This window comes from Bufo bufo, chromosome 1, assembly GCF_905171765.1.
Source record: "Bufo bufo chromosome 1, aBufBuf1.1, whole genome shotgun sequence".
Lineage (NCBI taxonomy): Eukaryota > Metazoa > Chordata > Amphibia > Anura > Bufonidae > Bufo > Bufo bufo.
In genome coordinates this window covers 514,004,220-514,030,596 of record NC_053389.1, presented here as the reverse complement: position 1 = coordinate 514,030,596, position 26,377 = coordinate 514,004,220, and positions in this window count along the sequence as shown.

The window sequence follows — 26,377 nt, the reverse complement described above, 5'->3', positions numbered from 1 at the left end:
TGGGAGTAGAACGTGTAGTCAATCGTGTCAGGGTTTAATGTGCGCCATATGTCAATAAGGTGCAAGTTCCAAAAACCTTCTCTTATGAGACGTAAATTTCTGTGGGTTAAAGCTGATTTACGGGTTGATGAGTCAAGCTGAGGGTTTAAAGTGGCATTCAGGTCACCTCCTACAACTGTCAAGCCTTCAGCAAAAGATTCTATGATGGGAAAGATTTTTGAAAACCATACATGTGGTCTTATATTAGGAGCGTATAAGTTAATTATTGTATAAGTTTGAGGGCCAATAGAACCTTTGACTAATAGGTATTTCCCTTCTGGATCTTGTAGGTGGGAGATGTACTTAAAAGGAACCATCCTCTGGAATCCAATGCTCACCCCCCCAGATGCAGCAGAATCACCTCCACAATGATACCACTGGGGGTAGTTGGAGAAGGATAAGTTAGGATAGTGATTCAATTTGAAGTGTGTTTCCTGGAGGAGAAGGACACTGGCTCCAGATTTGCATAGCAATGTGAAGACCTGGCTCCTCTTAGAAGGGGAGTTAAAGCCCTTAACATTGTAAGACGCAAATGATAGATCAGCCATAACGTCTGTTGTAAAGGGGATTACCTTGTCGAAGCCAGGTCTCCCTCCAGGAAGTCAGTTTTTGAATGCATCCGCTTTGAGAAATCTGGGAGGGTGAGGTAGGAGCCAGAGGTGTTCTTAGTGTTGTCATTTGTCTAGGAATGGAGAAGACCAGTACCTTAAACATAAAGCAAACAAAAAACTTGTAACTAAAAAATAAACTTTTGAGTAACAAAACCCATTAACATGGGTCATTCTGAAAGTTAAAGTAAGGATCGCAAGGGAGGAAATGGTTTATCAACCCTATTGTGACCCTCACAGCACTAGAGGAAGCCTCAATAGTGAGGCATATCGACAGAGTGATAGAAAATTATTAATGGAAGGAGGGCGAGGGGTATATGAGTAATAACAGGGTAAGGTGAGCGAGAGTGGGTAGCAACCATCTATGAAGAATCGATGGAGTACAGATGGTTTAGATGAATAGTGGGAGAAAGGAAAGACGCAGAAAAGATAAGGAGGGGAGTTCGTAAGTTGTCAGATCATTTCGGACGCTCAGGTTACAGCATTAAAACCAGGTTCTACGCAGGGGCGTAGCTAGAAATGCATGGGCCCCATAGCAAAAAAAAATTATGGGCCCCCCCCCCCCCATAACAGTGTCCCTGACAGTGACTGACCCCCAACAGGGGGTGGAGGCCGACAACTATTGTAAGACGGACCCTGCGTTCCTTATGTAAGTGAGCTTAAAGGGAACCTGTCACCAAAAAATCACTTAATAAGCTGTTAATAGTACCTTTTAGTGCTGCATAGTAGTTTCCTAATGCACTTTTTCTTCATTTAGCCTCCTTGAGAAATCGATGTTTTATTCAGCCGCTGCCCCGTGCTTCAAGTCAGGTTTGAAGTCAAGGGGGCAGCGGCCTAGGCGTCTCCAATCCTGCTCTCCCCGCCTCCCGCCGCCTTTATTGACACGCCGGATCTCAGTGCCGGGACCACGCTCCCAGCCCGCATGCGCAGTAAAGGGCTGCTGTAGCCTGTAGCGCAATCCCGGCTCCGGCTCGTACACTCAGCCGGCTTCAGTTTCGCTACTGCGCATGCGCCCGCCAGCCTTACATACTAGCGCAGTTACAGAAGATGCTGGGCACATGCGCAGTAGCGAAACTGAAGCCGGCTGAGTGTACGAGCCGGAGCCGGGATTGCGCTACAGGCTACAGCAGCCCTTTACTGCGCATGCAGGCTGGGAGCGCGGTCCCGGCACTGAGATCCGGCGTGTCAATAAAGGCAGGATTGGAGACGCCTAGGCCGCTGCCCCCTTGACTTCAAACCTGACTTGAAGCAGGGGGCAGCGGCTGAATAAAACATTGATTTCTCAAGGAGGCTAAATGAAGAAAAAGTGCATTAGGAAACTACTATGCAGCACTATAAAGGTACTACATACTAGTACATACTTTGCACAAGTTTATTAGTTACAACTTAAAGGGAACCTGTCACCAAAAAAATCGCTTATTAAGCTGTTAATAGTATTTTTTGGTGACAGGTTCCCTTTAAGTTGTAACTAATAAACTTGTGCAAAGTATGTACTAGTATGTATACTACTATCTAATAATCCTTATCTATCACTTGACACTTCACTAACTTACTGGGGACAGTCAGGACTCCTCTCCACGCCAGACTTTTTCTTTTTACTGTGGCAGACTGCTGGCAGTGCACAAAAGATCAGAATCCATTCACTTCTGTATTGATGACTGATCCTGAAGATCAATTAGGCACACTGGGCGCGGGGGGGGCGGGCAGGCAGGCTCCCGCTCTTCACATTCAAAATAGGCAGCCGGCGGCAGCGTAACGTGACGTCACTTCACTCCGTCACTCCGCACGTGCATGGCTGGCAGTGCAGGAGGCGGAGCACAGGGGTGTGATTAGGCTGTGCCCAGGCACACCTCGTGCGCACGCCTATGGGTACGCCCCTGTTCCGGCCCCCTCCACCACCTACCTCATCTTCTGCCCCGGGCCCGCCTGCTCCAGTCCTGAGTCCTGACTTGACGCGGCTTCCCCCCAGCCAGGCCTGAGCCGCGGACCGCCCACGCCCCACCCACTACACTGGGCGGGCGGTCGGGCCTGGCTGTCAGTGCCTGTGTGTGTGTTAATAAAAAAAAAAAAAAAAAAAAAAAAAAAGAATGCGATCCGGACGGGCCCCCAGTGGCGTAGGGCCCCATAGCCACTGCTATGGTTGCTATGGCGATCCCTACGCCACTGGTTCTACGGCGTCCTCCACTTGAACCTCTGAGACTTCGGATTGCGCGGTGGCTCAAAGGTTGAGATCTTCAGTACTTCAGGTAGATCCGTCAAGTCCTGGTATAGTTCCCAATTTTCAATCTCCAACGGAGCTATCTGGAGATGATCGTACACTCCATTTAAATCGGCGAACAAAGTAATGGTGAGACGGCGCCCCTCATAGAAGAAGGAGATTCCAAATGGGAAAGTCCATCGGTATGGTGTCTTCTTAGCTCTGAGCCAGTCGGTCAAGGGCTTCAGATTCCTTTGTTTCTTTAAGGTAGAGGGAGCCAGGTCTTGGTAGATGGATATAGGGACCTCTTCATACGTCAGATCTGTAAGGTTTCTTGCGGCCTCCAGCACTGCCATCTTGACCTGATAATTGAGGAACCTACGGATGATATCTCTAGGCAGCTCTAACGGTTTGGTCTTAGGTCTCAAAGCCCTGTGTGCCCATTCCACGATTATTTCCATCTGTTGGTCTGGGCCCAGAACAGAGCTCCAGATCGCCGTTACCGCCGCAGGGATGTCCGATGCCAAGACAGTTTCGGGTATTCCCCTGAAGCGCAAGTTGTTTCTGCACCCTCTATTATCCTGATCCTCCAAAGCATTATGGAGTTTGTTCAGGTAGGTGCGACATTTCAGTAAGGAGGTAGCGGTTGCTGACTGGTGATCCAGGACCGCAGCTTGGCGAGTTTCCAGGGCTACAACCCTGTCTCCTATCTGATGAACATCGTGGCCAAGGGCTGTTAATTCACTAAAAATCGGCTCCATAGCCTTGCTGAGCGATTGCTTTAGGAAGCGGCGAGTAATCGAGAGAGCCGTTTTGCAATGAGAGTCCTCTGTATCACTCTCTCCCTCGGAGACTTCAGTGGAGCGTTCGCTCACCTTATGAGATGGAGTCGGCGCCATCTTAGTTTCTCTGGCCGCAACAGTGGCGGCAGCCTTTTTTATGAATTTGAAAGACAGAAACATGCAATGCGACAATAAACTGCAATATAGAGTACAAAATTGCATAATAATAACAAGTGCTACACTATAAGTGCGAGATGATCGCCTTGACGCTCGGCAGACGGGCTCAAATAATTTTGTACAAAACGATTTGCCAAGTATCTCGCACTTATAATGTAGCACTTGTTATTATTATGCAATTTTATACTCTATATTGCAGTTTATTGTCGCATTGCATGTTTCTGTCTTACAATGTTGTTCCCTGCCATAGCAATGTGCTTCTGCGGTTTGGTATGTGCTGACTGACCCCCTTTTTTGGTTTTTCTTTGCAGTTTATACTGGAGGCGTGGCTGCCTCCTCAGTCATGCACTCCTGACCACCCTGTCTGCCCTATAGGCTGATTTTAATTAGTGTTAGTACATAGTCAGGCCTGCTCCCCTGTCATGGTCTTACCTTCTTGTTGTTCTCCTTCGTTTGACATGTGCTGGCGGCCATCTTGGTTTCTGGGTTTCTTGTAGCCTCCCACCCTGCGGCTCCTCCTTCCCACTGGGAGGAGCTGGATGCCTAGCTCATATATATAGGAGGTCTGTGGCTTCAGTTCCTTGCTTGGTCCTCCTGTGTTCACATGCTTCTAGACTGCTGCTGCTTCTGGTTCCTGATCCTGGTTTCGTCCGACTACCCTGCTGGTTCCTGATCCTGGCTTCGTCTGACTACCCTTCTGGTTCCTGACCTCTGGCTTCGCAAAGACTCTGCTTCGGTTTCGCAATCCGTTTGGACTTTTGCTTTACAGCTTTATTTTCAATAAAGCCTTCTTATCTTCACTTATCCCTTGTTGTACGTCTGGTTCATGGTTCCGTGACATTAGGACCAAGCCATGAATTCTGACGGTACAGGGCCATCCTCGCTACCCACGCTGGTTGCCAGACTTGATCAGCAGGATCACCTGTTGGGTCGGTTCGCTGTGGTGTTGCAAACCCTGCTTGAACGCACGGCTCATTTCGCTCCCGTTGCCGATGGGTCGGTTGTCGCTCCTGGGCCCGCTCCTACTGCCGCTCCGGTTGTTGCGCCAGAGTCTACCCCGACACCTGTTGTTGCACCTGCGGTGTTTCGGGGTATGACCGGTTCTGCCCCTCTTCCACAGCGCTTTGGGGGAGAGCCAACTCAGTGCCGAGGTTTCCTTAACCAGGTGGGCATTTATTTCGAGTTGCTGTCACATGCCTTTCCTACTGAGAGATCAAAGGTGGGCTTCTTGATCTCGCTGCTCTCGGACAAGGCCTTGGCCTGGGCCAGCCCTTTATGGGAGAACAACAATCCGGTGGTTGCCGAGTTTTCCGGTTTTGTTGCTTCTCTTCGGAAGGTATTCGATGTGCCGGCTCGTGCTGCCTCTGCTGCGAAGCTCCTTATGTCCATCAGACAGGGTTCACGATCCGTAGCTGAATACGCCATTGAGTTTCGTACCCTGGCAGCAGAGGTGGGCTGGAATAATGAGGCTCTGGTCGCTGCTTTCTCTCATGGTCTCTCGGATGCCTTGAAGGATGAGGTTGCAGCTAAGGACCTACCAGTGGAGCTCGAGTCTCTTATTTCTTTCCTGATTTTGATTGACACCAGACTCAGGGAGAGACCTTCCTTTAAGGAGAGCCTGCGGAGGTTTTCTAACAGATTGGCGCCTACGTTTGCTGTCCCACCCGTGCCTCCCTCTCCTCCCACGCCTCCTGGGGATGACTTGTCTGGGGGTGAACCCATGCAGCTGGGGTTTGCTCGCCTGTCCGAGGGGGAGAGGGTACTCCGGAGACGCGAGGGCCGATGCATGTACTGTGGTCTCGGTGGGCATTTTCGGTTGGCATGTCCGAACCGTCCGGGAAACGCTCGCACCTGAGATCCTGTCGGGGGCAGATCTTGGGTGGAGTCTCCTCGTCCCCGGTTTCCCGTGTTGACAAACCACTGATCACTGTTGTCCTCTCCTGGGTCGGGGGCTCGGTGACGACCCAGGCGTTGGTGGACTCTGGTGCTGGTGGTTTGTTCATTGATAATGTGTTCGCTGCCGCCAATTCCATTCCTCTGCAGGCTCGAGGTTCCCCACTGGCTCTTGAGGCGATAGACGGCAGACCCCTTCTGCCGCCACACGTGACTCATGAGACCCTTCCAGTGGGGATAGCCATTGGTGCCGTTCACAGAGAGTCGGTCTGCCTCCAGGTTATTTCGTCTCCACACTACTCGGTGGTCTTGGGGTACCCCTGGCTCCGGAAGCATAATCCGACTTTCGATTGGAGATCGGCCGAGATCCTCTCGTGGTCACCGCAGTGTGGGGCTAGTTGCATCCATGGGTCTGTCAAGTTGATGTGTACTTCCTCGGACTCTCTGTTGCCTCCTGAATACGAGGAGTACCGGGATGTATTCGATAAGGTGCGCGCGGTTGCCCTACCTCCGCAACGCCCCATACGATTGTGCCATAGAGTTACAATCTGGTGCCGTTCCTCCTCGTGGCAAAGTCTATCCACTGTCGGTAGCGGAGAATGAGGCCATGGAGGAGTACGTGAGGGAGGCGCTTTCACGCGGACACATTCGCAAATCCTCGTCCCCGGCAGGGGCTGGATTTTTCTTTGTGAAAAAGAAGGGCGGTGAGTTGAGGCCTTGCATCGATTACAGGGGTCTCAATCGCATCACGATCAAGAACGCTTACCCGATACCCTTGATTTCCGAGCTGTTCGATCGCCTTAAAGGGGCCACGGTCTTTACCAAACTCGACCTGAGGGCGGCATATAACCTGGTAAGGATCAAGGCGGGCGATGAGTGGAAGACCGCGTTTAACACCAGGACCGGTCATTATGAATCCTTGGTTATGCCCTTTGGGTTGTGCAATGCTCCCGCAGTCTTTCAGGAATTCATCAACGATGTTTTCCGTGACCTTTTGCAGCAGTTTGTGGTGGTCTATTTGGATGACATCTTGGTATATTCTGAATCCATGGAGGCCCACATTCTGGATGTCAGACGAGTGTTGCAACGGTTACGAGAGAACAAGCTGTTCGGTAAGCTTGAGAAATGCGAATTTCACCGATCCCAGGTAACCTTCTTAGGTTACATCATTTCCGCTGAGGGGTTCTCCATGGATCCTGAGAAGGTTTCGGCTGTCTTACAGTGGCCCCAGCCCAGTGGTCTTCGTTCCCTGCAGCGCTTTTTGGGCTTCGCCAATTATTATCGGAAGTTCATCAGGGACTTTTCCATGCTAGCCAAGCCTCTCACGGATCTGACCAGGAAGGGCAGTAATTCCCAGGTCTGGCCGCTCGAGGCCATCCGAGCTTTTGAGGCTCTAAAGTCCGCCTTTGTGTCGGCTCCGATTCTGTCGCATCCCAACCCTGGGTTGCCCTTTGTCCTCGAGGTGGACGCGTCTGAGACGGGAGTAGGCGCCCTTCTGTCTCAGCGTAGAACACCAGAGGGTCCTCTGCTTCCTTGTGGGTTTTACTCCTGGAAACTGTCTTCCGCGGAGTGCAACTATCAGATTGGTGACAGGGAGTTATTGGCCATCGTGCAGGCCCTTAAAGAATGGAGGCACTTGCTCGAGGGTTCGGTGGTTCCGGTCCTCATCCTGACGGACCACAAGAATCTGACCTACCTTTCTGAGGCCAAGAGATTGACACCACGTCAGGCCAGATGGGCTCTGTTCTTGTCACGTTTTAATTACGTGGTCTCCTACCTACCCGGTTCCAAGAACATCAGGGCGGATGCCTTATCACGGCAGTACTCCGAGCTGTCCAGGGAGGAGTCGATTCCGACTTCGGTCATACCTCCGAATCAGATCTTGGCCGCCATTCGCACCAGCCTGACCTCTCCCCTGGGTGAGCAGATTTTGGCGGCTCAATCTGGTGCTCCCTCTGGGAGACCCAACGGCAGATGTTTTGTGCCTGAGGAGTTGCGCACTCGGTTGTTGCGAACCTACCATAACTCCAAGACCGCGGGGCATCCTGGAAAGAATCAGCTGTCCTGGGCTGTTTCACGTCTGTTCTGGTGGCCTTCCCTACGTTCCGACATCGCCGCATATGTAGCGGCATGCTCCGTTTGTGCCCAGAGTAAGTCCCCTCGGCACCTTCCGTTGGGCCTTCTGCAACCCATAGCCACCGGGGAGCGCCCATGGTCACACCTGGGGATGGATTTCATTGTGGACCTCCCTGCATCCCGAGGCCACACGGTCATCCTCATGATTGTGGATCGGTTTTCCAAAATGTGCCACTGTGTTCCTCTCAAGAAGTTACCCTCTGCACAAGAGTTGGCCACGATTTTTGCCAGGGAGGTCTTCCGGTTGCACGGTTTGCCCAAGGAGATTGTGTCGGATCGGGGGAGTCAGTTTGTGTCCAGGTTCTGGCGCGCCTTTTGCTCCCAGTTGGGGATTCATCTCTCCTTCTCCTCGGCCTACCACCCTCAGTCCAATGGGGCCGCAGAACGATCCAATCAGGCCTTGGAGCAATTCCTTCGTTGCTATGTCTCCGATCACCAAGACAATTGGGTTTACTTCCTGCCTTGGGCTGAGTTTGCCAGGAACACGGCGGTGAACTCTTCCTCTGGGACGTCTCCCTTCATGGCCAATTATGGGTTCCAACCTGCCGTGTTACCGGAGGTATTCTCTCCCCAGGATATTCCGGCTGTGGAGGATCACCTTTCCGTCCTACGTGCTTCTTGGGTACTGATCCAGAAGTCCCTTGAGGTCTCTGCGCAGCGCCAGAGACTCCAGGCTGATCGCAGACGAGCGCCTGCTCCTTCCTACCAGGTCGGAGACCGTGTATGGTTGTCCACCCACAACCTCAACCTTTGAGTGCCCACTCCCAAGCTGGCGCCTCGCTTTGTTGGTCCCTTCCGAGTGCTTCGCAGGGTAAACCCGGTAGCCTATGCCCTTGCGCTTCCTCCTGGCATGCGGATCTCCAACGTGTTTCATGTCTCCCTGTTGAAGCCACTGGTGTGTAATCGTTTCACTTCCTCGGTTCCTCGGCCTCGTCCGGTCCAAGTGGGTAATCGTGAGGAGTATGAGGTGAGCAATATCCTGGACTCACGCCTGGTCCGCGGTCGGGTGCAGTTTTTGGTCCATTGGCGTGGTTATGGTCCAGAGGAGCGTTCCTGGGTTCCCTCCGCAGATGTCCATGCTCCTGCCTTGCTCCGAGCCTTCCACGCACGCTTCCCTCAGAAACCGTTCTTTACTCCGCGGAGGAGGGGCCCTTGAGGGGGAGGTACTGTCATGGTCTTACCTTCTTGCTGTTCTCCTTCGTTTGACATGTGCTGGCGGCCATCTTGGTTTCTGGGTTTCTTGTAGCCTCCCACCCTGCGGCTCCTCCTTCCCACTGGGAGGAGCTGGATGCCTAGCTCATATATATAGGAGGTCTGTGGCTTCAGTTCCTTGCTTGGTCCTCCTGTGTTCACATGCTTCTAGACTGCTGCTGCTTCTGGTTCCTGATCCTGGTTTCGTCCGACTACCCTGCTGGTTCCTGATCCTGGTTTCGTCCGACTACCCTGCTGGTTCCTGATCCTGGCTTCGTCTGACTACCCTTCTGGTTCCTGACCTCTGGCTTCGCAAAGACTCTGCTTCGGTTTCGCCATCCGTTTGGACTTTTTCTTTACAGCTTTATTTTCAATAAAGCCTTCTTATCTTCACTTATCCCTTGTTGTACGTCTGGTTCATGGTTCCGTGACATCCCCCTCACTCACTGAAGCCATGGCACCAGGAGTGAGAAAGTTTGTGGACTCTCACTGCAGTCCTTGGTAGCCATTTGGCGCCGGTGGTGTCGTGGAGTGGGCCTGCTGTGTAACCTACACTCCCTGAAGTATATGGTAGCCGTCATGGCACCTAACAGGTAAAATTTAGCGTAGGAATGTGGAACCTATACTCCCTGAAGTGTATGGTAGCCGTCATGGCACCTAACAGGTAGAATTTAGCGTAGGAACCCGTCTAACAGAGATCGCCTTGACGCTCGGCGGACGGGCTCAAATAATTTTGTACAAAACGATTTGCCAAGTATCTCGCACTTATAGTGTAGCACTTGTTATTATTATGCAATTTTGTACTCTATATTGTAGTTTATTGTCGCATTCCATGTTTCTGTCTTTCAATGTTGTTCCCTGCCATAGCAATGTGCTTCTGCGGTTTGGTATGTGCTGACTGACCCCATTTTTTTTATTTTTTTTTTATTTTTTTTAATGAATTTGTCTATATCTTCACTGCTATTCGGAGGTTTGATGGCACTAGGGTTATCTCCGGCCCTGGGGTGACCAATCTTGACCATTGTCACGTCTGTCTGCTTGCGTTAGCTGGTGCTGTGTAGGATTTAGTACGGAAAGCCCCTGACTATGCGGCCATCACAGTCTGGCGCTAGCTCCGCCCCCCAAAATTATTGATATTAAGGTAACAGAATGGAACTGCTCTAACCAAGAGGAGTTTTATAGTGAGGCTAGATGACTGTGTAATCGGCTGAGGGATCGTGGGTATCCCCAGAATATTCTCAGGAATGCCTTCAAGGAGGCCAATGTGAGGGACAGAAGCGATCTCCTTATTCCTAGAACATCTCGACCGGACAACACTTGTATCCATCTCATTTCAACTTTTGATAGTCCTAATAGAGAGATTAAGGACATTCTTAATAAATTCTGGCCCATTCTGTTCATGGACTCCGATCTCACGGATGCTATTACTAAACACCCCAGTGTCACCTATATAAAAGGCAGAAGTCTACGGGACCGCTTGGTCCGAAGCCATTATATGGCTCCCTCTATCAATAAGACTTGGCTCTCCAGGAAACCTACTGGAGTATTTAGGTGTGGAAGATGTAAGGCCTGTAATTTTATCTCGACGGCTAAAACTGTCACGTACTCAGTTACGCATCAAACATACTCTGTAAGGAATTTTGTCAATTGCAAGACTAGGGGGGTTGTATACATCTGTCAATGCCCCTGTCCCCTGGATTACGTTGGCAAAACAATTCGTGAATTCAGGAGGAGGGTCTGTGAACATGTTAAAGATGTTCTTAATAAAAGAGAGACTCCCATTGCTGAACACGTGATAGATAAACATTTACGCAATCCAAGGGTGTTGCGTTTTTCAGTGTTGGAGACCATCCCACCACCATTGAGAAGGGGAGATTGGGACAAAAATTTTTACAAAAAGAGGCGGAATGGATTTACCACCTCCATTTCCAATCCCCGAGGGGTCTAAATGAAAGGTTAACCTTTGGCTGCTTCCTTTAGCTTGGTTGTATTCTTCTCTGGTAGGCGAGTGTTGTGTGGAAGGTATATTTCTAATCCCTAAGCGGTCATGGATACGTGGTGTATCCCCTTTTTCTAAATAAGGTAGTATCTATCTGGTTACCTTAATATCAATAATGTCTTCTTTCTGACTCCCATTATATCTATTTGGTGAGTCTGCCCTCTTTCGATATGTAGATTTATTGTGGGGTTTAATATTTCTGTAGTGTATTGGTATAACTATTTTGTGTGTTAGGCTAATATATGTTATTTAATTACAATTATTGCGGCCTTTATTAGTTGATTATACCCTACTTTTCTTGGCATCTTACCCTGTGGGTATGTAAACTTGTCCCAGCACTCGACATTGGAACGCAACCGGAACCGATTATGCGTTCCATTAGTTGCGTTCCAACGCTGGAACGCAACAGGAACCGGAAGTGGGACCTTTTTAGTTCCGCCGCATTATGGAACAGTACGGCACTATTTAAACCGGTGTCTCATGACACGCCGCAGGTTGGCAGAAATCCTGGACCTCAGGCGGTTTGGACGCCGGTCAGTGGGACATTTAAATGTAAGTAATTATTGCTTCTGTCGGTTATTGCCTGCATACTGTTTTCCACTGGGTCTCTTTTCCTTTCAGTGTAACGCTGAGTAAGGCTTTTTATTTCTAGGTATCATCTTATCAGTGAACCATCCTACTACAGGTATATATATATATATATATTTTTTTTTTTTTTTTCACCAGACCCAACTTATCTACAAGCCCAATTTTTTTGTTTCACGTGAGCACCCGTCTTTTGTACCCCCTGATGAACCTAACGAGTGGGCGAAACGTGTTGGGATGACAGGGTACTTTCTTTAGGAATAACCAGGGTAATCCAGGATAGGTACGAGGAGGGGGGTCACCACCATCAGGTGATACCTCTGGGCTGAGGATTAATCAGGAATATAATAGGGATAGTGTAACTATTGATATCCTCTGGTTTACCTAATCCTGGACCTTTTTCATCTTATTTAGGGTATATGTTTATTGGTTGACCGGTGTAGGTCATTTTAAATGTATCAATAAAATCTATAGGTTTAAGTGTTCTTTAGTTTAAGTCAGGTTGGAAGACCATTTGCTTAAATATGATATAGGTTATATTTGTGACTTGCGATGTAATGCTTTACTGACCAGTTGTACTGGTAAGCCTCTTTTTCAAAAGTACTAAAGTATTTGTAATTGTATGATTTATCTTGTTGATAATATAATAAAAAGAGAATTATAAAAATAAAAAAAAAGTGTTCTTTAGTTTATTATTATATTGAAGTCTATGTATAACAGAACAGATTAAGTATAAATACCGCAGCTGTTGACCTAGATAAACATGCCTATATATTAGACCAGTCTTTCCCAACCAGTGTGCCTCCAGCTGTTGCAAAACTACAACTCCCAGCATGCCCGCACAGCCTTTGGCTGTGCGGGCATGCTGGGAGTTGTAGTTTTGCAACAGCTGGAGGCACACTGGTTGGGAAAGACTGTATTAGACCGCCTGTTGACACTGAGTCGGATGCACAGTAAGTCGATGTATAAGATAACAAATTAAGTATGAATGGTGCAGCAGCTGAACATCTCTCCCTATGCTCAGCTCTCAGTGAAATGACGAATCGTTACTATGAAGCACAAGGAAATTCAGATTCATTGTGAATTAAATTTTTCCTAAACTTCGGATCAAATTCCACTTCGGATAAATCGATTCACTCAACAATAGTAATGGTGCATCAGCATTCAGCATCAGCAATGGTGCTTGAGCATAGAATGCTTCGATTCGCTCAACACTAGTAATGGTGCATCAGCATTCATAACTTAAGATCATCATCTATTACCCTGCCTAAGTGACAAACAAATTGCACTTGTCCCCTAGGTGTATAACTGTGTTGGAACAGATCTTGAAGGAACCTGATTTATTTATAATGTATTCATATAGCACTAACATATTCCTCATAGATTTACAAAAATTGTCAACACTCACAATATCCAGTGAGGCTCACAATCTTAATTCCCTATTACTATGTCTTTGGAGTGTGGAAGGAAACACATACAAACTTCATGCAGATGTTGCCCTTAGTCAGATTCTAACCTAGAATCCCAGTTCTGCAAGGCACCAGTGCTAACCACTGAGCTACCATACTACCTTAGAAATTTAGCTATTTATTTAGAAATGTGTGGTACCAACATGCCTAATTCCAAAAAGATCTCTGAGACCTTATAGAGACCCTCCAGTTTAAGAAGAAAATCCCAATAACTGGGGAACAAACAGAACACTCACATAGTGCCCTCCTTTTCATCTTTTTAGTTGAAGATCCACTAATTCCCAGGCTTCTCTTCTACCATCCAAGATTGCTGCACCACTATCTGGTACACACTGCATTGGTAGCACAAATCACTTCCTGCTTGTCCTGCCCTGCTTTTGGATTGGCCTGCATTGTTCATGTGAGCAGTTTTGGACAATCCAAGGACAGCAGGAAGTGCCTTAGGCTACCAAATGCTCACTTTGCAGTCTGAGAAGCCGTGTATACATCTTGGATGGCAGAAGAAGAACCCTGGAATTGACACATCTGAAGCTAAAGAAATTAAAAGGAAGGTACCAGATAAGTGTTCTGGTCATTCCCTAGTTAAAGTGTTTTTGTTTTGTTTTTTTCTTGAAAAATCCAAGAATGAATGAAAGAATGAATTATATCAAATGTTATGAGTAGGGAAAAGAATTGTAGAAAGATCACCAAACATTTGGACATGAACCCTAGATTCTTACCATGGTTCTGCAGTTAGCTCTTTTCACTGTTGATGTAAGTGTGTCATTTGGATAATGCATAACAAACTAGATCCAAATTGAAGTCAGGCCAGAAAGAAAAATTGGGTGCCCAGAAAGAACTTAAAGACTATCAACATATTTTTTAGCAAATTCTTTATAACTGCATTTTACTCATTTTGAGCTAAAAAAAAAATAATTTAATTGGTCTTTATTAACATGTTTAGAAGTTTTGCTTATATAGCTTTCAATTTCAGTGTATCTGCAGACTATTTTTCTGCCTGATGTTGAACCTGACAAGAAGCTGCTGACAGCTTGACTTTACTGTAGCCTTATCTGTGACAGCTCATAAACACTAACTTAAGTAACATTGTTTTAAATTGCATAAGGATTTAGGCATTGTTAAGTGCTAATGACTTGTCAGGAGTTCAGATATAAGGGTTGCAGATCAAGCTATCAGGGCAGCTCCCTGATGGATTAGTGCTGGGCAAAGAGAAATAGTCTGTTGATGCACTGAAACTGAAAGCTGAATTAAGCCATTTCTCCGGCAGATCCCCTGTTCCCTGACCCTATTGGACTTCTAGGGAGGCAGATTGGAACAGCAGCTGGAACTGGCCTGGTTGCTATTAGTGTACAATCTTGTCCAGGCTCCAGTGTACACTTAGAGAAGGTATTTAGCACAGCAGGTGATGTTGTCAGTCCCGTGGACAAATTTATCTTCCGCAAGTGTATAAAACATTGCATTTGGAAAAATGAATCAAGCATGGATCAGTGAGGATGTCAATAAATACTGTAGATCTGCTGTTGCTGGCCCAATGATGCCAGTGCTATAATCTGCTTGTCCATCATATTACGCACTATGTGGCCACCGCTGTCCAATTGCTACTCCCCCAATTGCCACTGCTGCTATTCCTACACAGCTGCACATCTCCTGCCTTGTCTGTCGTTTTCCATATTGTACTGCTTCTGCCACGGCTACTGATGCCACTACTACTACTACTACTACTACTACTACTACTACTACTACTACTACTACTCCTACACAGACACACATCTCCTTCCTTTTCTATCAGGTTCAATACTGTGGTGCTGCTACTGAAAAAGGGAGATTTTTTGAACTGCTTGTTCACAATAAGCCATTGCTTTTATGTCTATACTATTGTGTGTGTATAAACATGGGCAGGCATCTGCCCCCCGTTAAGGCATATTTTATGGTCACTTGCTCAGAACAAGCCAATGCTTATTCAAATACTACCCATTATCATATATATTAATGTCAGTTTACGATTATTAATGTTATCTTGGCATTAAAGAGCTTGAAAGTAGTAGGAGATCCCAGAATGTCATACACAATTTTTCAGAGCAGTCTGAACACTTTCAATTCAGGTTGAATGTATTTATAGCAGAATCAAATCTTTCAACTGATATGTAGAAATTAGCTAATCTCTAGTAGACAGTGAAAGGATAGAACAGAGGGGAGAGGCGGAGGAGAAATTAAGAAAAATGTGGAATAACCAGGCAGTCCTCAGGGAGGATTGAAGGGGTGCATCATTGATCTCAGTTGCAACCTAAAGAAGTATGAATTAACCTAAAACTTCACTGGCTGTTGACTGCTATATCATGAGGTATATTTCACTAACAGTGTTTAATGGATATAGATATAAAGTATTATTAACATTCATTAAGTTATTTAGTCAGGCAGGCTCAGGGAGCACATTTTTGTTAGTGCTGCAGCAGTTAAAGTTATATAATCCAATTTTATATCCAGTCTTTATCACATCATTCACAATCTCACATCTCAGTTTAGTCTGACTGAGTGTGTTTCACAGTGAGAAGAAAGCAAGATTGATCAATTAATTGATTGAGTCAATATGTAATTGTGTTACATGGGCAAGTTTAGGAAGCCATCATTCATAAATCAGTGGCGGATTATAATGGGGCGTTTGGGTCGGCAGCCCCGGGCCCAGGGTGAGTGAAGGGCCCACCACCAGACCCCAAGTTAATAAAATATATTTGCAGTAGCGACTCACAGCCAGCGCTTCACTTACACGCGCCGCTGCGCTGCCTGCTGCAGTGCAGACAGTAACAACCGGCCGGCTTGCTTGATCCCGCCCCCGAAGCAGTGCGGATTCGGCGAAAGACAGAGTGCTGAGGAGAGGAGGGGGGGCACGTGACTCGGTCAGTCACTCACTGTAGCTCCGCCTCCTCCATCACAGAACACAGAAGGCGCGCTGCAGTGCTTTATTCCCGCCACCGATGTGCCCGCCCCCAGTCTTCTCAGTGCCACCACTACTATTGCCAGCGCCAGGAGTCAGGACAGCCTGGCTGGGTCTGTGAGAGAAATCAGCAAGGAGGGAGGACCTGCTTCGTCGGGGTTAACTTCCAGCATTCCAGTGAGAAGGCACAGCAGCACAGCAGCCAAAGCCAGTAAATTTTAATGAATGGTGATGGCCTGGGCAGCAGGGCAGTGGGACTGTGGGCTGTGTCTGTGAGTGAGAGGCAGAGCAGCAGTGGCCATTTTAGTCAGATTACAGGCTACAGCTTTGGCTCTAATCTGACTGAAATGGCTGCTGCTGTCTGGCCTCTGCTCTGCCTCTTTTTCACAGGTGCCACTGCCCATCACAAAGTGTGTTTGACTATAAAAATTATGGATTATTACACCAAGTGTTTGATATTAAAATGGTGGATTACAATTGATCCTTCTCTTTACAGGTGCCTAGCCCAGTACACCAAGTTTTTGACCATCAAAATGTTGGATTATTAATCCTGTATGATACAGGGATTAATAATCCACCATTTTGATGTTCAAACACTTGGTGTGCTGGTCTGGGCACGTGTGTGGAGAAGGATCAATAGTAATCCACCCTTTTGATCTTCAAACACTACCACGGACCCTAAATTATGATTCCTGTTTGCAGAATCCATAACGGAATTCTTAGATAACCCATACCTTATATACCGAACTTGAAAACAGATGTTCGCTCAACACTACTGGGCACCTGTGAGGAGAGAGACAGAGCAGTGGCACAGAGACATTGGCCAGCAGCCGCCATTTCAGTCAGAACCGAGCCAAAGCTCCAGAGTGGTTCCTCCTCAAATATAGAGATTACTAATCCACCATCATGTTATATTTATTCTACAGATCTGCTTATTCCACTGTCATTACCTCCTGTGAAATCCAGCATCTCACAGAAGCAAAAAACACAAGGGCAGACAGCCCTACAAGAGGATCACAAGCCATTCATTTTGACGGTAAGAAGCTGTGTCTGTGCAAACTGTTTGGTAGGCAGGTCGCTGGTGAGAAATTCCCTTTAAGGATTTTAGTGTGCAGCTAGAATAATATGTTATATTTATTCTACAGATATCATTATAACCTCCGAAATACGTCTCACAGAAGTCTACAAGACAACGGCAGGCAGTCCTACAAGAGGATCACAAGCCATTCATTTCGACGGTAAGAAGCTGTATCTATGCAAACTGTTTGGTAGGCAGGTCGCTGGTGAGAAATTCCCTTTAAAGGGGTTGGCCACTTTCTGGTAATTGTTGACCAATGTGTTTCTGAGATGATATGACACTTACTAATAGTCCTTGGTGAAATTCTGCACCATTTTATATATTTCATAAGGTATTCTCCATTGTTTACAAAGTCTCTTGTGCTGTCCACACAGAGGTCATGTCCATAAGATGGCCGATAATGGAGGGTCATGTGACCAGGCAAATCACCTCCATTTGATGTTTCCTCTATTCAAAGCCACTGCATCTGCCATCTGTACTTGTTCTGTTGGGAGTTTAGTACAGGTGCAGTGTGTTTGAATGGATGAGCCATCAAATGGAGGTGATTTCCCTGGTCACAGGACCATCAGCTGCTATTTTATGGACAGGATCTCTATGGAAATAAGGAAGCATACTTGATAAAATATAGAAAATGGTGCAGAATTTCAACAAGGACTATATTAGTAAGTGCTATATAATGATCTCACAAACACATTGATCAACAGTAGCCAGAAAGTGTCCAACCCCTTTAGGGATTTTAGCGTGCAGCTAGAATGTTATATTTATTCTACAGATATCATTATCAGCTTTATACGTTTTTTGTTTAAATATTCATCCAAACTTGTAACTTATACATGTATAACCCTCTGCTTTTTCTATACTTAAGCGGTTGTTTCACTTCAGCTAATGGCATTCATCTCGTAGACGATGTTAACATGAGCCACTTACTAATGTATAGTGATTATCCATATTGTCTCCTTTCCTGGCTTGATTCATTTTTCCATCACATTATACTCTGCTAGTTTCCATAGGTACGACCACCCTATAATCCAGCAGCTGTGGTCGTGCTTGCACACTATAGGAGAAAGTTCCAGACTCACTGGTGGCCGGGACCACATGAGTGCACAATCTTTCCTATAGTGTGCTAGCATTACCACTACTGATAGATTGCAGGGTGGTCATAATAAGCATGAAAATGAGCAGTTTTATAATGTGATGGAAAAATGCATCCAGCAAAGGAGGCAATATGGACAATCACAATAAATTAGTAAGTGTCTTGTATTAACCTTCTCTACATGATAAATGCCACTTACTGAAGTGAGACAAAGCCTTATACTGGGGTCTCATTATACACAAGGCACATTTACTTGCGCCAACCTTAGAGGCAGTTACTGGGTGGAGAGTGCACATATGATTTTGTAATATTTTTTGTAATATTTTCGGATTCTAGATTGTTCGTTTCCTGAACATGATTATGGGGGATGTTATAAATGTATGTGGTCTCTAAGAGTGTATGTCCTCTGACACTTACTATTGTATACAGTATGGCACTATTGTACATTTTCCAAACTGGTTGTACAGAAAACTGACTTAGTTGTCCCGAGCAACCAATCAGATCCCACCTTTCATTTTTCAGATCTCATTTGGGAAATGAAAGGTGGAATCTGATTGTTTGCTATAAGTAACCAAGTCACTTTTCCTTTTAATTTAGTTTGGATAAATCTTTCCCTGTAATAAAAAAAATAATAATCCATTTAATATATTATTTGAAGGACCATTTACCATTGTTATAAAAACTTCAATAAAGTTTCGAAGTTTGCAAAGAATTTCATGTTGTGTAGTTATCTTTAAATATTTACTATAAATATGGGGCAAAACACCGAATTGGGGGAGGGGGGGCGGGGTCATTGATAAATAGAGGAAAGGGGCCCAAGTTTGGGAAACAGCCCCGGGCCTATGATGCACTTAATCCGCCCCTGTTCATAATCCCCAATCTTAGTTTAGTGGTCTCCATCCAGACATATTGTTCATACACATTCTGTATAAGTCCAAAAGAAAAGATGATATCCAGCTTCCCAATAAAAACAGTAGCCTTTATTTTTCAAACCATAAAAACTCCCATGTGCAAATATACTCTCATCTACACGTTTCGAATCGATACATAAAGATCCTTACTCATGACACCACATTCTGTACAAGTGACCTTTAAAAAAAATCCAAAGTTAAATAAATTAAGTTAATCAGATTGTGCCCCAGCCTGATGTAATATCACAATTATAGTAGACGGTGTCCAAGTTACCTTTTAAAAATTATTCATTGAACTACTACTATTCCCATTTCTGCTATAAATGTTGGACTGCCCGTTAACTTCTTGCCTAAGCTTAGATTCCTAGATTACCAGAGGTAGAATCCTGGTGGGTCACCTGCAGTAAAGGCCAGATCCCTGTTTAGGAGTTAAAGGGTGAAAGCCAGGGATCACCAGGATAATGCCCTTAAGCTTAGCCCAATTTCAGACCAATTAGTTGGTACAATTGGTCCACACCCACTACCCATTACAAGACCTAGTACATGGGTGGCTTTGGTGGTGATAGCAGAAATTTCAGTTATCACTAACAGAATGCAGTAAACAATACATGTTCAGTAATTCACTTATGTGCCAACTGATTCTGGTTCCTGGTGTTGCAGTCGATGTCTTACCACTTAGGGGATTCCACTGCTTTTAAAAACTTAATGGAATTATCTCAGTTTCAATGGAGGATAACTATCCAGAATTATTTCTAAAAAATAAAAATATAAAGATGTCCCTGCTATGTAATCACACTAAGCAGAAGGTATGGGCCAATCTTTGGAATTGTCACTGTGTGGCAAGGTGCACATCTCCATCCACACACGGAGCAGCAGTGACAGGGACTTTATTTGTGTTTTATAGCCCACTAGGTCTATGTTTTGCACAGCAGTGGCAGCAATGCACCACTGCAATGAGGACAGGTGCCACTGACACCTACAAGGTTGTGTAGGTCTGGTTCCCACACCAGGTGCTTATCCACCTCCTACATGTCCTCCTCAATGAACAACTTCTCATTCTGAACATAAACAGGACAGCATGTTTATTTATTGTATACACTTATATAGTGCTACTACAGTATATTCCACAGCCCTTTACAGACATTAGCATCCAACTGTCCCCAATGGGGCTCACAATCTAAGGTCCCTATCCGTATGTCTTTGGAGTGTGTGAGGAAACCAGAGTACCCAGAGGAAACCCACGCAAACATGGGGAGAACATACAAACTCCATGCAGATGTTGCCCTTGGTCAGATTCAAACCTAGGACCCCAGCGTTGCTAGGCACCAATGCTAACCACTGAGCCACCATGCTGCCCCCACTGAGCCTCCATGCTGCGTGTTGCTTCCATTCCTCTGTAATGTCATATGTTTAAGCTGAAGGGCTGCCATTCTGCCTTACAACTTATAAACCTGAGCAAGACCAGTCACACAGCAGATTAGTTGCCATTGTGCATCAAGCACCAAATTTACTGCTGGATATTTCCTAGCCAACTATATTTTCACATACCACTGCCTTATAAAACTGAATAGCTCTGCTGTTCCTAACAGTGGAAACTGGCTATTTGGTCAGCAGGGGTAATAGTAACTGAAACTACTACTACCCCTGCTGATGATACTTCTAACGCTACACAGGCACATATCTCCTGCCTTTCCATCATGTTCTATACTGTGCTGCTGCTGTTTCTACTAGTCCTACACAGCCTCACATTTCCTGCCTTGTCCATCATGTTCCATACTGCGCTGCTGTTACTGCTACTACTCCTACACAGCTTCATATGTCCTGCCTGGTCCATTAAGTTCCTTACTGTACTGCTGCTGGGATCCCAACTATGCACAGTATTATAAACCTGAAACTGCTGCAAAAAATCATCAAAGAATAATTTTTGAAAGCTTTGTAAAAAGACATTGTTTCTTCATTTTACAGAACAATTCATATTTTCTTTAAAATAACACCAAACCTGTTGCTACTCCCAAAAAAAGGATAATTTTTGTTTAATCTGTTAAAAACAAGTCATTATATCTTCTGAAATCACTGTGTATATAATCACCAGTAGGCATCTCTCCCCAAAAGAAATACTTTTCGGATTGCTTGTTAAAAAGCCATACATACAAGCATGGGATTCAGCCAGTTCCCTCAGGTTCTACAGATCCGGTTGTTAAAATTACAGCTGCAGCTGGAGATGAGCGCTTCCATTCCATAATTTAGCTCCTTAGGCTTTTTCAAAGTTGGTGGTATGTGTGTACTGTATATATGGAGTATTTATGTGTGTTGCAAATATATGGTGCACGCATATGTAAACATATGTCGTGACGCCGCGTGTCCGCCGTTGAGTAGGGAACCTGTTGTTAAAAATTTGAATCCCACCCCTGCATATACACTCACCTAAAGAATTATTAGGAACACCTGTTCTATTTCACATTAATGCAATTATCCAGTCAACCAATCACATGGCAGTTGCTTCAATGCATTTAGGGGTGTGGTCCTGGTCAATACAATCTCCTGAACTCCAAACTGAATGTCAGAATGGGAAAGAAAGGTGATTTAAGCAATTTTGAGCGTGGCATGGTTGTTGGTGCCAGACGGGCCGGTCTGAGTATTTCACAATCTGCTCAGTTACTGGGATTTTCACGCACAACCATTTCTAGGGTTTACAAAGAATGGTGTGAAAAGGGAAAAACATCCAGTATGCGGCAGTCCTGTGGGCAAAAATGCCTTGTGGATGCTAGAGGTCGGAGGAGAATGGGCCGACTGATTCAAGCTGATAGAAGAGCAACGTTGACTGAAATAACCACTCGTTACAACCGAGGTATGCAGCAAAGCATTTGTGAAGCCACAACACGCACAACCTTGAGGCGGATGGGCTACAACAGCAGAAGACCCCACCGGGTACCACTCATCTCCACTACAAATAGGAAAAAGAGGCTACAATTTTGCATGAGCTCACCAAAATTGGACTGTTGAAGACTGGAAAAATGTTGCCTGGTCTGATGAGTCTCGATTTCTGTTGAGACATTCAAATGGTATCCGAATTTGGCGTAAACAGAATGAGAACATAGCCATATATGTTGCTGTCACTTTGACATTATTAATGTTATCTTTTTTATTAAAAAGCTTGAAATGGGTTGAATGCAGATCTCAGAGTGTTATACACAATGTTACTAGGAAATTGGGGCACTTTTAATTCGGGTTTAATTTATTCTGACAAAATTCAGGACATTTGCCCATCTCTAAATATAATAAACATCACATAGACATGCACCAAACAAATCCACAGTAGCCAGCCATACTCACAAATACAACTCAACCAACAAAAAACTAGAGTATGTTAAGGCATATTAGAAAAAATGAAATGCATCGTTATTTAGAATATGTGCAGCCGCTGTGGCCTACGAATAAAATGGCAGGTTTGTGACTCTCATTTCAATACAAATATACATACATTAAAATAAATAGTTACCAACTCAAAATGTAAGGTGACAACTAGTGTTAAGCAAATCAAAGTGAAACGAATTGACTTTGATCCGTATTTTGGAAAAATTAGATCCGCCATGAATCTGAATTTCCTTGAGCTTCGGGGTAACATCATTTTTTTCCTAAAATGGGGGCTACACATGTGACAAAGTGAAAAAAAGAAGCCCGGGAACGCTATATGATCCATAATGCAGTGCAGCCAGAAAACCTGCAGATAGCCATCCTCTGTGATGTCACAGCCCTATAAAAGCTTTATTAGTGCCATTAATACATTATCTGTTATGTTATACATAGACACATTGATTAATACTAGAGATGAGCGAGTTTTTTCAAAAATTAGATTTGCCGGTTTGCCAAATTTTTCACAAAAAATTTGGTTTGATCTGAATATATTTGCGGCGAATTATGTTAAAAAACAGATATTTTCTGGCTGCAGATAGCCTTTATAGTGGTGTAGAACACTGTGCCTTGTAGTAACACGCATAGCGAGCCTGCTTTGGAAGTGAAATAATACTGTGAGTCCATATGACTTGCAGATGACAGGCATCGCTCTTAGAATCACTGCACACTTCACTTATTAGGGCAGTCACGGTGCCAAAACTGACCAAATAACTCAAGTATGAACTCAACATTACAGGTCGATGTTAGTGGCCAGAAGAAGCGCACTCCTTTTACACCGTCGCCAGCTGATTCCACATAGATGTCTACAGAACCTGTTCTATTAAAGGTGTATACAGTAGAGCCCCCCGGACAGAGTAGAGAGGGTGTCAGCAGTAAGTTTCTGTTGACGTCACTGATTAATTTGCCCTTCCTCTGATCTGTCAGAACAATAACCCACAAAAAACGGATTCTGTCTGTGGAGCATACGCCTTCACCTGGTCAGCATTTGCTCAATAATCCATCAGTATTGCTAATGCCAAAAAAAAAACAGGAGTGGATCTAAAACAGAGATGACACGTGAATAGAATATTTACATGTCTTCTGTGTTTTGTACCCACTCCTGCTTTTGGCTTCCAAATCATAAGCCAATTCTGATGGGACTATACAGGTCTTACAGCTACTACACAGACAGGATCCGTTGTGCATCTAATTTTTTCTTCCTTCTGACAGATCAGATGAAAGGTCAAATTAATTATGATGTCAGCCAGGCCAAAAAGCTAAATAGTGGCCTAGTCATGAAGTGGGGAGGGTGGAAGCAGCATGAGGAGACCACAGAGTGGCTCAATGACAGAGTCTGGATGTGCGGCAGCATCAGGAGGCCACAAACTGGCACGATGACGAAAGATTGTGTAGGTGGCAGCAGCATGATGAAGCCACAGAGTAGCATGACAACGAGATATTGTGGAGGTGGCAGCAGCATGAGGAGGCCACAGAGTGGCATGACGACAAAGTGCTGAGGTGTCAGCAGCATGAGAAGGTCAGAGTAACACAACGACGAGAGATTGTGGAGGTGGCAGTAGTATGAGGAGTCCACCCAGTGGCACAATTACAGAGTCCGGAGTTGGCAGCAGTATGAAGAGGCCACCGAGTGGCACAATGACAGAGTCCGGAGTTGGCAGCAGTATGAGGAGGACACCGAGTGCACAATGACCAAGTATGGAGTTTGCAGTAGTATGAGAAGACTACCGAGTGGCACAATGGCCAAGTCTGGAGTTGGCAGCATCAGGAGGAGGCCACAGAGTGGCACAATGACAGAGTGTGGAGTTGGCAGCAGCATGAGGAGACCGCAGAGTGGCTCAACGACAGAGTGTAGAGGTGGCGGCAGCAGCAGCATCAGGAGGAGCCCACAGAGTGGCACAATAACAGAGTCTAGAGGTGGCGACAGCAGCAGCATCAGGATAATACCACAGAGTGGCGAGGTGACATAGTGTGGAGATGGCAGCAGCAGAAGGATACTACAGAGTGGCATGGTGACATAGTGTGGAGATGGCAGCATCATCAGCAGTATCAGGATACCACAGAGTGGCAAGATGACATAGTGTGGAGATGGCAGTAGCAGCAGTATCATCAGGATACCACACAGTGCCAAGGTGTCATAGGGTGGAGATGGCAGCAGCAGCAGGAGACCACACTGTGGCATGGTGACATAGTGTGGAGATGGCAGCAGGAGGATACCACAGAGTGGAAAGGTGACATAGTGTGGAGATGGCAGCATCATCAGCAGTATCAGGAGACCACTGAATTTCAAGGTGACATAGCGTAGAGATGGCAGCTGCAGCAGCATCAGGAGACCACAGAGTGGCAAGGTGACATAGGGTGGAGATGGCAGCAGCAGCATCAGGATACCACAGAGTGGCAAGGTGACATAGTATGGATATCACAGCAGCAGCATCAGGAGACCACAGAGTGGCAAGTTGACATAGTGTAAAGATGGCAGCAGCAGCAGGAGGATACAGAGTGGCAAGGTGACATAGTGTGGAGATGGCAGCAGCGGCATCAGGAGACCCCAGAGTGGCAAGGTGACATAGTGTGGACATGGAAGCAGCAGCAGAAGCATCAGGATACCACAGAGTGACAAGGTGACATAGTGTGGATATGGCAGCAGCAGCATCAGGAGACCACTGAGTGGCAAGGTGACATAGTGTGGATATGGCAGCAGCAGTAGCAGCATCAGGATACCACAGAGTGACAAGGTGACATAGTGTGGAGATGGCAGCAGCAGCTGCATCAGGAGACCACAAAGTGACCCGGTGACAGAGTGGGGCGGTAGGTGGCAATAACAGTACCTGCTGACAAAGGGGGGTGTAAGAAGAAGCACTTGGCATCAGATGTGTGGCATCAGGCGGGTGGCAGCATCAGAGTAGTAGCTCTGTATCAAAGTGTTGGTGTGGCACCATGGATGATCTAGTCTGATGCATCAGGAATTGGTGGTTAGAAATCCTGGCTAATCCTCGCCTGATTCTTGACAAAGGTCAGTCTCTCCACAGTTCTTCCAGGCCACTGTATGCAGACGCTGCATATGTTGATGCAGAGCCATAGTGCCAACATTGGCACCCTGGCCACGCTTCACCTTCTGCCCACAAATTCTAGATATGGCCACGTTCACCTACTCCAGCGGCTTAACAAAAAAACTGCCATACTCCCGATTAGGTGATTTTCCCCCCAACAGTCCGCACTGACTGACTGCTACCGCCGCTGGATCCATGAACCCCTGCACCACTATTTCCTGGGCAGGTAGGCTGCTGCGAAGCAGGTGGTCTACCCTGGGCATATTTGGCTCCCGACCTCCCACTGCTGCCACCCTGCTGACTCCTGGACACCCTATCGACTTGCTGGCTCAAGGGCAAGCTGCCACCCTCTTCTCCTGATGATGATGAAGCCCCTTCATCACCCGGCTCCCAAGTGCGATCGGCTTCATCATCATCGAGTAGTGTCTGCACATCACTGATCTCCTCCTCAACGGTCTCTGGGTCAAGAGCCTGACCACTCGCAACACCACCTCCCACGCCACTCTCCCCATCACTACTTGCCCGCCTAGCAGAGGAAGAGGAGAATGTCTCCTCCACATCTTGGCTGGCCAGTAGCTGCTGACTGGCCACAATAGTGATGGAAAAGTTGTTTCAAGGGGACTAACACCTGGACTGTGGCATGCCGGAGGGGGATCCATGGCAACACTCCCATGGAAAATTACGTAGTTGACGCAGAGTCGGGTTTTAATCCATAAAGGGCATAAATCACCTAACATTCCTAAATTTATTGGGCGCATGAGTGGTATGTTAAGTAGTACTATTCCGAGTTTGCAGTAGTATGAGGAGACTACCGAGTGGCACAATG